At 42.1% G+C, this 13,016-nt stretch overlaps 1 protein-coding gene across 7 annotated transcripts in view; it reads right to left on the reverse strand.

Annotated features, from left to right (window-relative positions):
• Positions 1–13,016, reverse strand: part of Satb2 (SATB homeobox 2) — a 183,838-nt gene that overhangs the window by 156,530 nt on the left and 14,292 nt on the right. The gene's annotated exons all lie outside the window — the stretch shown is intronic.

A 13,016-nucleotide genomic window follows, 5' to 3' on the forward strand; every position in this document is an offset into this window, starting at 1 on the left:
AGGAAGGAAAGAGAAAACAACAGGTAGGGTATTTACAAAAGGCTCCGAAACTAAAGGTAACAGTGGAAGGGTAAAGCAAGTCAAAGAGAAAGCAGCAGCCTAAAGCTAAACACAGCTACAAGTGTTGAGGTCACAGAGAAAGACAAGGAAAGAAACCCCAGGGCGGGAGCCCGCATCTGAGCTTACAGCAGGCATTATTTCTCTTTATTGTTGCACAGACCCATTTCCAGATGATCAAGTGGAGAACTTTGGACCTTTTGATCATAAGCCTTGTTAAGCCTTTTACAATTGCTGGAGGTAGGCAGGTAGTTTAATCTGAAGACAGGCACTCGGGCCTCAGCCATTTACTCAAAATCATGACGAGTTCAGGCAAGCAGGACATATGCTGTCCTCTGTCATCGCAGACAGGAAACAGGGCTCTCTCCCCTAGAGAAGTGTGCTTCCCTGCTGTCATCTGTTAGGACACTGAAACGGCCATGTTCATTGTCACACAGTTCTAAAGAGCCATGGCTCCAGCCACTGTAGCACCAAGGCCACGTGAACAGACGGGTGCGAAGATGGTTAGAGGTTATGAAAAGCCCTGGGGTGGAAGGCCGGCGGCCCTGGAGTCAAACAAACCCTGTTCCTGTCATTCTCCGTCGCCTGAGTCACTGACTGCTCATAACGTACGTGGAGCTCTCCAAGACTCAAATTCTCCCAGATAAAACGCAAACGGGGTGTGTGTGTGTGTGTGTGTGTGTGTGTGTGTGTGTGTGTGTGTACATGTGCACATGCAATACATCTAGGTCTGGCTCTCAAACAATGCTACCTAGTTTTCTTTTTGAAATATGAGTGTTAATGCCATTTTATAGATGGGGGAAAAAAACAATCATTTCTTCATCACTTTTCAGTAAGCAATGTATATGACACTAAAAAAGTATTTCTTCAAATAAAAATAATACTAATAGTGATTGAATAACCTATCACTGAACGACCTAATGAAACTAGTAATCACTGGATGGTTTATTATACAAACATGAATAACTGACAGCATTCAACATGCCCTATAGCAAAAAGCATGGCCTTGGGTGTCTCCTCTTCAACTGAGACATGCTGTTAAGTATAAAATACACTCGATTTTAATGATTTACTACCAAAGGAAAAAGCAACAAAACTAAATGTATTATAAACATGTTTTTAGAAAATGAATTGCATGTAGAAATAATATTTGAACAAACTGAATTAAATGAATTGTTAAAATTGCTATGTTTCTTTGGCTAGTTTTAAGTGGGGCTGTTAGGCATCACACGCGTGCCTTATATTTTTCTGTGAGATGGCATGCCGCTGTAAGCAGTCTGCCAAATACAGACACACACAATGGTTTTTCCCGTACACAAAAAGAATTCACTACAAACTGATACCGAGACAAGTACGCAGTTGCCTCGACTGACCAGGGCACTTCTGGCCCCACCCCTCAGAGGTGAAGATCTTTCCCTTGGGTTCTAGATCTTAGGTGACTTTAGAACAAAAGCCATTCTCTGTTTAACCTCTCTTCTACAGGAAGCAAACCGTAGGCAGCTAGCTACCTGTGATTCCTAACTCTGGTAATCCTACATCTTTACTAAGCTCTCCCACCTCCTTTTCCTGGTCCAGACCTTCAAGGAATGCTCCCATGCTGGCACAGACAAAGGAGAGAACTAGTATATTTATTCTCCGGCTCTCAGAGTGGTTAACCTCAGCTAGGAGAGAAGGAAGTTAGGCCAGAAGCGCTGGATCTTCACAGCCAGAGATTGCCACCTAAAACTGGGGTAGAATCAGCCTGCCCATCACAGTACAGGCTGGTCCACCATGTAACCTTCACTTTTTCCTCATGTTTACCACTGGATGTTCTCATTGACCTCAGCTAATAAATTAAGGGTCTGAAAGGGCCAGAAAGTGATACAGCCAAGACCGAGCAGCAACTCAGTCCATTTAAATCCCACATTCTCCTTTGAAAATAATATCCCAGACTCCACCCACAGGGACCTGACAACTTTCCCTGTTCACTAACAACCCTCCCTCCAAGAGGCCAGTGCTACAAGATCTGTGAAATATATATATATATATATATATATATATATATATATATATTTTTTTTTTTTTTTTTTGAGGACTCCCATTTGTGGGGTCAGTGCTAGGCCTGGAATAACTTCAGAAGTGACCTTCTGTTCTCCGGGCACTACAGACAAAAGAGAGAAAACTCTCACCCACCCACCGCTGGAGGGATGGACTCCACCCTCATCCTGACCCCTTTGTCTTCTGAGTCCACCTTCATTCTTGGAACTGCCACCTGAAGGACAGTAGTTAGTCTGAGGCGACTGCAGGCCTGCCTTTATCCTCGATGGGGCTCCTAAAACCCACCCATTTCAGGAATGAAGGCAGCCACAGGACCACACCTTGGTCTATCCCGTGTTATCACCTAAGATTCCAGAGTAAATGAAGACTCGAGGGCCGTAAACAGAGCCTCTCCTATCCTTTGCATAATTTGAACCTGAAGCAAAGTACCACATTCCACAACCTCCATTATAAATAAATCCTGCACCAAGCCCTAGAAAGATGGAAGGGATTTAGGAAGCAGATTTGATACAGTCTATTCCCCTGAGACTGGACAAAGATGTTTTTCCTATTACAATATACTAGAAAATGAAAGTATCTCTCTCTCTCTCTCTCTCTCTCTCTCTCTCTCTCTCTCTCTCTCTATGACAGACACACATGCATACAGAGAGAAAAAAAAACACACACACACACACACACACACACACACACAGAGAGAGAGAGAGAGCGCAGGAGCTACTCGATATTAATTTCTATCCTTTTATTCCTACCCCAAAACAATAAAGCAAATTTGAGAGCCAAGAATCACAACCAGAAACAGACAACAAAATTGAAAATCATTTACCTCCTGGTTGGGACTGCAGACAAAATTTCAGAAAGAACCAATTGTGTCTTTGTTAGTAGCTTGCCTTGGCCCTATTCTCACCTTCCCCTCTCTCTCAGGCCCAACTTTCTGAGATTAAGACAGCCACATTCCAAACCCAGCTGCAGCACACTCCCCCTCAGGGGCTGAGGTGGAAACTTTCAGAGATTAAGTGATAAAAAGATGTGACACTTTAGGGGTGGGGATATAGCTCAGAGGTAGGACGTTTAGCAAACCTGTACAAGGCCTACAGTTCAATCTCCAGCAACATTTGTTTAAAAAAAAGAGAGTACGTTTTGCCATGGAAAGGTCTACCTCTCTTCCTCTAATGGAGAAGACACAGTGTAAAAAGAGCATTCCCGGTCCTTCTGTGAACCTCAGATATATACTCACACAAATTTAAAATGGCTACTCCTGCACTGCAGGCTGTTAATGCTATGGGACCACTATACGCACTCTGTGGATGACTGGAATGTTCATGGTATAACTGTACCTTCATATTTCCTTCCAGATAAGCTTAATTGGGGGCAAATGTCAGATAGTGTCTAAAAAAGTAGAAAAGATATTTTAACCACGTGTAAGGGTAAAAGAAGTGTGTCACCTGAGCATAAGGGAGTCACCCAAAAGTTCGCAGGTCAACCCTTGAGGCTCCCTCATGATTCCAGCTGACTGGCTGTTGATTTCATCTGCCCCTCACACGGAGGTGTATGACAACAAGGTCTACAGAGGGAGGGCCACTGCCAGCTCTAAAGAAACAAGCGAAGCCATAAACGTAAATCTGATTTCCTCTCCACCACGTGCGTGCAGCACAAATGCACACACGCTCGCGCAGGCGCACACACACACACACACACACACACACACACACACACACACACACACCAGTCCCCAAGTAAAGTTTCAACAATAAAGTCTCTTAATGCATCCCCCAGCCTCCCACTGTCTGGGGATACAGGTTAAAAATGAGTCAATATCTTACTCTCAGAGTTATCTGTGGTAAAATCAGACGCTTTTTCAGCCCCAACGCTGACCCTAACCTTAGGAATGAAGTGTAGGATTAGGCCAGGAGAAGTGAGGTACGGAGAGTGAGCGCTGCTTCTCGGAGATTCAATGGGAGCCTCAAAATAGAAAGAAGGACCAGTTTAGGGTTTACACACACCTGCTTCAGGCCTGTCCTCACGTTTAGGAATCATAACTCACTCTGAAATCGTGACTGCAGAACGAAGGGTAAATGTTCTCTGCTTTAACCTCTCGGATTCAGTGGCAGGCTCCAGTTAGAAGGCAGTTTGAAACCACAGCTTCAGAGGAGCCCAGGAGGCGCGGCTGTGCTACCGTCCCTAAATAATAAAGAATGAGCTCCACCTGGGACCACTGCCCAGGCCTCAGAACTAAATCCCCAGATGTCAGCAACAGCTGGCCTGCAGCCATCCCCACTCTGCCACACCCCACCTCAGAGCCTGACCTAGGGGATGTCCAAAATAAACAGTGGTTCAGTTTAACCAAATGCTAATTCCACTTAGACGTTAATCACCTTCATTAATAAGCAGCGTGGACTGTTCAGCCCTGTGGCCCCTAAACCCCAGTAAACACCAGGTCTTAGGCAGTGCTTTCTAGGAAAGACATGGATGGACACATGGATGCAGGGGCTGGCTTTCCCTTGGGCACAGGAAGCTCGCCAGACCATGGCGAGGCGATGCATGTCCACAGTGGGCAGACTGCTGGCAAATCAGCAGAAGGCACGGTGGTGGATCCTGTTTAAGCCTGCAACACTCCGATCCCGAGCTACAGACACAGGCTCAGGTTTGGAGAGGCAGTCGGTCTTCGGGACCACGGCCTACACTGCAGGGAAGCATCTCCTCTACGTCTGGCTATGACAGAACAGCTCGAACCCACGGCATTAGCTGGAAGATGATTACTTCAACACTGAACAATGGAAAGTTCTTTTCACGGTTGCTGAAGTGTGTCCATCAAAAGATTCAACTGATGTATTAAAAGTGACTGTGGCACATTTCAATATTGGGATTCTTGTCTCCTGACAAAGTACAATTTGATACTGCAGGTTTCTGACAGGGTGGATTTTAAGACATATTTACGAGGACACACATTTGTCTTGCTCCCTTTTCAATACCCTATCTGCAGAAGTCATTCACCAGAGCTCCACTCCTCAAAAGAAGGGAGTCGATAAAAACTGTCCCAATACTTACTTCTTGCTTCATTATTTCGGGTTTTGAACTCTGGCTAAATATTATTTTTAATCTAATTCAAACAATTTTTTAAAATCTTTGATTAATTTCTCCCGTGTAGTGTTAAAGAAAGGTTAACTGTGTTGTGGTTTTCGAGCAAGGAATTAATAAAGGAATCAAGTGCTCACTCTCGGTAAGACAGGACTACCTGTATTTCTAGTGGGAATATTTCACAGCACAAGCATGTTTCCTTTGGGGAGTTTAACTCAAAAAAATTATTAAAAATTGAGATCAAACACTGGTGCAAAGCCTCAAAGGAAATCATGTGAGAGTGGAAAGATTTTTATCGAATGAAACCTGAAAAGTAAAGTTTTTATATTAAAAAAAAAAAAAGGTTTCTCCCTCATAAAAGAAAATACTATGTTTGGGGTTTGAACAGTAGAACATTTATGGATATTTAACAAGAACTTTAAAAAAAAAAAGGGGGATCACTGTGATTTAATGGATGCAGAGGCCACAGAGCTGCATCTCAGTGGCCAGGCAACCAGCACCCCCTTTCCTGGACCCTCACCCTCATCTCCATCAAATGCCTGTGGAGAGGGAAGACAGGGAGCAAGTCCCCCAGAAAGCTCTGACATGGGGAGGGAGGGAAGAAGGAGACCAGAGATGGCTGAAAGCTCACATCACAGGAGGGGCATCGTCTGGCTCCCTCCGGGGGCCATGAGCTCTGACTTACAATGTGGAGGTCATTATTACTGTGACTGAGACGAAGTTAATAAACACAGACCAGAGAAACAGGGTCTGATGAAATACTTCCCTGACACAACCTTTTAACTATGCACACGCCAGGGTAATTGATAGCAATTAGTTAATAAAAATTGCATTGTTTCTGTAGTTCTAAGACGTCCTCTTTATACTCTATGTATTTCTAAAAGAAAACATTAACGTTGATTATTTTTAAAACTAGAGAAACTGTGAAAGCCACCACCTATGAAGCCCACTGAAATCCTTGTTGCTTTGTTTCTTCTGAGGCATGTTTTTCACCCTCTCACCCTGGGTGGCCTGGTACTTACTATAGACCAGGCTAGTACCCCAATGCTCCTCCTTGAAAAAAAAAAACCTTGAGTAGTCCTCCTGCCTCTGCCTCGGAAGTGCTAGGATTACAGCAGATGCCACCACATCCAGCTTGACAATAATATTTCCACCCTAACTGTGGTCACTCAAAGGCTGCCAGCCAGTCAAAGAAAGAATGTGATTCCATTCTTTTTAACCTAAGTATTTCTAAAGTCTAAGACAATTTGTTTCCTGAATTAAAAAGTGAGACATCCTTGTCCTAAACAAAATATGAAATTCTACCTTCTTCCAAACAAAGAACTTTAAACTGGGGGTAATTCCAGATATGTACATCTCAAAGACTTCACTTCCCCCCAGACTACTAGATTTATAAATTCTTTCTTTTCTGAAGTCATCCCTAAACCTCACGCCGCGGAAGTATTTTAGCATGCCACACCTCGAGGCTATGGTTTCCAAAGAGTTCTCATCTCACATGAATAACACAAAATAAAATAGCCAACAGACAAGGCCAGCATTAAGGAGAAAAGGATTTCCTGTGGGGTTAGCTTATAAGCATAAGGGCAGGTTTGTGGGCACACTAAAGCAGGGTCAGGGCAAGAGCAACCACCGCTGTCAAATCTGGATGAGCGAGAAGTGCTCAGACCAGCTCCTGTGAATGGGAGTTCATCTCCCTGTTTTGTTAAGAGCAGGACAGACAAACAGATCTACTTTCAAGACTAAGCCTGCGTTTATCCAACATAAGGCTGGCAGTGAGGAAGGTGGCTTTCCTAAGAGGTCCTAGCAGAGAAGCAGAGAGCAGAGTCCCAGAAGCCTCCCTCATGGAAGGGAATTGTCTCTCTCAACCTTGCTTTCAAGGTATACATCAATCTTCAATACAATTATGTTTGACACAGTAGAAGCTCTTGGCAGTTAACTTGTTTACAATAAATGCTTAGTTTGGGAACATGGACTGTATTTCAGTCTTACAAATATCAAACACTAACCTACAACGGTCCCATTATGAGGCTGAGAATTATTCTGCTATAAATCTTTTTATTGGAGGGCCAAGGGATTTACTTTGCAGCTTGTTTTCCACTAACCACTGGAGCAGCAGTAAGAGAGGTGCATTGGTATCCTGACGCTGTGCTAATTGGGATCCCATACATTTCTATCAGACAGTCCACAGTCATCCTGAATATTCAGGTTGACTCTGGTTTCCCATGGATAGTCTCACCAAAGGAGAGACCCCATCATTCTCCTCAAAATCTCTTGGGAACTAATGATCATTGGCAGATTGTCAATGGTGAGCTCTCATTTGGGATTGGGGGGGCTGGGGGTATAAGTTAAGCATAAAAATGTGCTTAGGGCACAAACTTGCTGGTTGCATGAGCCCGTAAATGGAATTAGTTGTGCTGAAAATTACCTAGACATTCATTTGAGAGGGACAGAAAAAACTCAGAATCACCTTATTTACTCTTGAAAAATGACTTTACCTGGGTCTTCAACAGGGAATAACCACCATGTCCGGAACAATCTGTTCTCCTTCGGCTCCCTCAACAAAGGACTCCTTGACGCCATACTACCAAATCCAAAGGTCAGAAACTTGTCTGAAGATGCCTTCTGACCTGATGAGGGCTGCTGTCACACACCCGGCCCGGCCCACTTCTGTCCCCAGAGGGACTGCTGAGCCATGGACCACACATGTCACTGACACTCTGGGAACTTGCTAGCTTTCATACCAAGATAACCCGTGCCCTTCCCCTTCCACTTCTATGTGACCGGATGTCTATAGCAATCCAACTCTAACACAGTATCACCATACAGAGGAGACCGTCTTAGAAGAATTTGGTGGAAGTATGTTTTCCAAAATAAGGTGGGAAAGGCCAGTTGTTTCAGACAGATTCGATTTTCTTTTCTTTCAGTCAGTGTTAAGATTGCAGGTAACATAAATGAAACAAACCGATATCTTAACTCTCAGCTTCTAAATCAGTAGTCACTGATTCATGGGGTTCACGGTTTCACACACTGGTGAGAAAGAGAGAAGAAAATACTTGCACTGCATTAGTGGCTTTGCATATCTTTCCTATTCTTTCCAAAAGCACTTAGTTTACGATGTGAACTAATGGAAAATTGCTTAATTCGCCTAAAATAATCATTCCATTTTTAAAATTAAAGATATACACTCTTAAAACCCTGACTACTTAATTGCTATTTGCTCAGGAGAAGAGGGGGAACTTGGAGAAGGTGGTTGCATGAAAGAAATGCCACTTTTTACTGTACGACAAAAATCCCCTCGGAGGCACAGGGAGGTGATGCCAAGTTCCACCCCAGAATTAATGTTTAGGTTCAAACTGTAAAGCCCAGAAAAAAACAGAACCACTAATAGACCCTTAAAGCTCAGCCCTGTTGGGTTATGTGAATGTAAAGGTAGAGAAGCCTTTGCTGACAAAGGTTTAATTGAGGTGCTATTTAATGAAGGTGCTATTACTAAACCGTCTGCATGGATAAACACGCTAAGCTTTTTCGGATTATTCAATATAAATTCCCTTCTGAAGGGATGATCCCTGGGCTGGCCAGGGTTTCTGGACCTTCCACCACAGGATAAAACACCCACCTAGCCTTTATGATGCAGCTCACAGAAAGATCTTTTCAAGTAATGGCACCAAGAAAATGTTTAACAACTGATTTTTAAAAAAAAAAAAAAAAAGTCCCTTCTAAGTGTCCCGACTGAGTACAAGCTCGGGCTGTAACTGTGCTAGGGGCATCCAGTGCTTGAGCCTTAGGCTTCTCTTCCAGAGGCTGCTGGCTGGCCTTACTCCACTGTCATGGTCAGGTTTTCAGGAACTGTGACGGTTCCCAGTAAGAAGCGTGACCCAGAGTGAAAACTTAGCCAGTGATCTTGGCTGCTGTTTGTTGCTAACCCACAGAGAAGTTTCAAAGTGTGGACTGGGGGACGACTGATGCCAGCCCAGTCCAGCCCAGCCCAACAAGGTTAACAATTATGGAGATGTGGGGCATGGTATGTGCTCCTTTAGTCCCAGAGATAGGTTGATGTTTGAGGCCAGCCAGAGCTATGTACTGAGAACCCACCTCAAAATTAAAAAAAAAAAAAAAAAGACAAATGGATATATGCAATAGTTTACAGGACGCAGAGTGAGAGCCGGATGCTCTGTGTTCAAGTGACAGTCTTAACTCTCAGCTTCTCCCAGAGTGACAAGATGATAACATGAGGATGAGGAAGGTCCAGGTTCTCCTATGTGCAGGGGAGAAAACAGGTATGGGTGGACCTCAACCTTCTCTCTCCAGCTTAGCCTCCTGAGGACCTTGGGAAGGTTTGCTGCCTGGTGCCTCACCTAGCTCTTTCCCATGACAGACAAGCTGTCATTTCTGTGGGCATCTATCACCACAGGCTAGAAAGGGGGTCACTCACACCTCCAGTAGAACTCAAGAAAATGTCACACGCTACAATGCAAAGTGCACCCTTGTGGTGCCTGGACACACACTCCCACGGGCTTTTTGTGAACCTCCCAGGGAAGGAGAGCCTGTGCAGATCTCGGCTAATAAACACCACAGAAGACTAGAAGCACTCTGGTTATTCTGTATCGTCTTCAAGTCTAAAAATTTGTACACTGTGTGACAGGTCCACCTCATTTTTCTTAATGATGTTTTTATTATTCCTTCACTCAATTAAAGCAGAAATGGATATTGCATCTTCTGACTGTATAATTGTTATTGTAATCTGTTTTCGATCACTGCTTGGAAATGGGTCCAAAACAACATAAACTCTCTACTGCCTCAGAAGACAAGTCATTTTCTTTTACTACGACACTTAAAGAGACATTTATCATGTGGCTCTCTTACCATCTTTGGATTATGACAAAAGAAAGTTTTGTTCTATTAAACAAAAAAAAAAATGATGCTTCAAAAACCCAGCAATTTTAAGAGTTTTATATAAATGCATTTTTCTAATAAGCTATCAGCAATATCAATTTTGGCTTTCTTTATACGTGTAAGTAATAGAGGAGTGAAATTCTTAATTCTCATGTGCTGACACAATCAGAAAAATATCAAAATATGGTGTCTTTTTTTACTCTTTGCCTTTGGTCACTTCTCTATAGTTGTGTGGTTCTCTTTGCAAAGAAAATATTGTCTTGTGTAAAACAAAACGATTAGCTACGACAGAACTGATATACTTGCTTTCCACCTACAGACCCAAATCAAGCAAAGACCTTCAAGAAAGACAAGGGTAAAAAGCCATCTCTGTACCGCAGCTCCCCTTATTCCCACGAACGCCTGTCAACTGCCTATCACACTTCAGTGTTGGGGAAAACACTCTCTTATCTGGAATCTATCTCTCCCCACATCTGTGTAAGTCTTCATGTGCACAAAGACAGGCACGGAGCTCTGTGCCCCACGTGAGTGGGTATCAAACACAGCTGGGAAATGCATGCACTTTAATAAAGAGTTTAGGGTTTTTTTACCTCTTATGTTAATACCACAGTTTAACAACCAACCGTGCTAGAACAGACCTCCATTGTGATAATAAGGCAACTAGTTAAGAGAAGAAATGATTTCATCTCATACAGTAACTAACAATATCAGGAACAAGTTAAAATTGAAAACTATGCTTCCTCGGAGAGTTTTATTATCCTAATGTATCAGACTAACAGTTAATGGACAAGCCTGCTGTGCGCTGACATGGCTTGCTGATAACTGTATTTCCAGGTTTAAATTGTTGACACTTATTGACTTTTGGTTTGATTTGCTCTTCTCTGCTTTTCCTTCATGCACTGCTCTGATAACTATAATATCTACTCAATTTGCCTTTTTATTATTATCATGATTTTAGGTTAGCAAAAATTACTGGGTTTCATCGTCGGGTCTTTTACACACATGTATCATTATACTTCACTCTCTGGGACTTTCTTATTTGGGCTTTATAGGTTATAGCTAATAATTTTAAAATACATGCCTTAAATTCAGTTGCTGTAACTGCATATCTAAAATGTAGTTAGACATTTATCAGGCTTGTTGTTAATGTGCAATTAACTAAAACTGCATAAATATCAGGAAAAGACAGAGCAAATGACATTTCTAATACCTTGTATCACCTAATTATCCTGGTTTTCACCATAATTTTTTTTATCATTTGCAATTAGTAAAACGTCTATTAATTGATGTGTGTGTGTGTGTGTGTGTGTGTGTGTGTGTGTGTGTGTGTGTATGTGTATGTAGAGAGAGAGAGAGAGAGGGAGAGAGAGAAAGAGAGTGTGTCTTTCATGATTTTGGAAAACTTTATTATAGGATTTCTTTTCTTTCTTTCTTTCTTTCTTTTTTTTTTAAGACGTTAGTGGTTGGATTTTTGAGATAAAGTCTTGCTATGTGGCCCAGACTAGCCTCAAACTCAGAATTCTCCTGCCTCAGTCTCTCAAGTGCTGATATGACAGGCATAAGCCACCATGCCCAATACCATGGCACATTTTTACAGAAACACCACAGTACGTCAGACTCATCATATGCACTTCCACAGCAAAGAAAGAAAAAAGTGCCCAGTTGCTGGAAAGCAATACAGGAAGGAATGTCTCCTCAGAAAATGGAGAACAATGCAATGTAGAAGCTACACCTGTGTCAAAAAAAAAAAATAAAAAATAAAATAGAACCTCTGGAAGTCCTCAACTGACTTGTTTTAACTCCTACCTCAATTGCATGCAGACAGTGACTTTGGCTCTGAAAATGGCAATCACTCCATCCAGAAGTAGCAGGATGATGAATCCTTTGTATTTAGAGATCTGTTTCTAATACTCAGACAGTTTCAAAGCCTCTCCTGTACTTTAAAATAAAAGAAATTCACAGCTCACCTGACTGGCTTGCTAAATTACTGCTGAAGAGCCGTGATGATTGGAAGGGAGAAGAGATCTGTACAATCAAAGCCAAGAGAAGGAAATCACTCCTTTTCAAATTGCCATAGAGAAAACAAGGAAACTAAACGGCAAACTCTTCTTCACTTTCCCAGCTAAGTATAAAGGTCTCCTACTTGAAACCATTTTCAGTTACCCAGCCCCCACACCCCCCCTTTTTTTTTTCAAAAAATAATGAGTTAAAATGTATGGGTTCAATCCAACATTTCACTGCTGTTCCTGTTCTCGGGGAGCAGGGGGGAAAGGGACTTGCTGCCAAAGCTTCTGAAAAGAGTTTGGGCTGCTAATTTCCCGTTCACAAAATCTAAATTCTCCTTATGCATCTCCTACAACTCATGAAATACTATGAAACAGTATTATATCACTGCAAATTGAGACATTTTTATCAAAATAAAGAGGGATGATGCCAACATTTCATTTGTCATTCCCCGCTTGTCACTTTCCACTGACAAACTGTTACACATACAACTTTTGTCAAATGCTCTGTCTTTAAATATGTTCCAAAATGCCATTGTACCTCAGTCTCAGTGTAAGAAGGATAACACAAGTTACTATGTTATTACACATTTCTTAAAGAGGTTTTTAAAGTGTACTTATTAAAGAAAAATATACAAACTATCTTAGTGAGTACATGTTTCCTGCAATAAAGAATGGCTTTTGGCATGCAGAAATAAAACAAGCTGTGTATGTAGTTTAAAATATCAAATGTGGGATTATTAGTTTTAATGGTAAGAACCCAAATCAATTTTGTCTTAACAAAAACTAAAGGACAACAAATGATATATGTATCCAAAGAAAATGATACAATATGGAATATACGGAACTCTGTTAATGTAACATAGCTTTTAAAAACATTCATATACACTGCTTCTACACTGAATTCTTATTTAGAAGAAGAAGAGATGAGGAGGAAAGGAGGAGGAGGAG

Source organism: Rattus rattus, chromosome 4 (assembly GCF_011064425.1).
Source record: "Rattus rattus isolate New Zealand chromosome 4, Rrattus_CSIRO_v1, whole genome shotgun sequence".
NCBI lineage: Eukaryota > Metazoa > Chordata > Mammalia > Rodentia > Muridae > Rattus > Rattus rattus.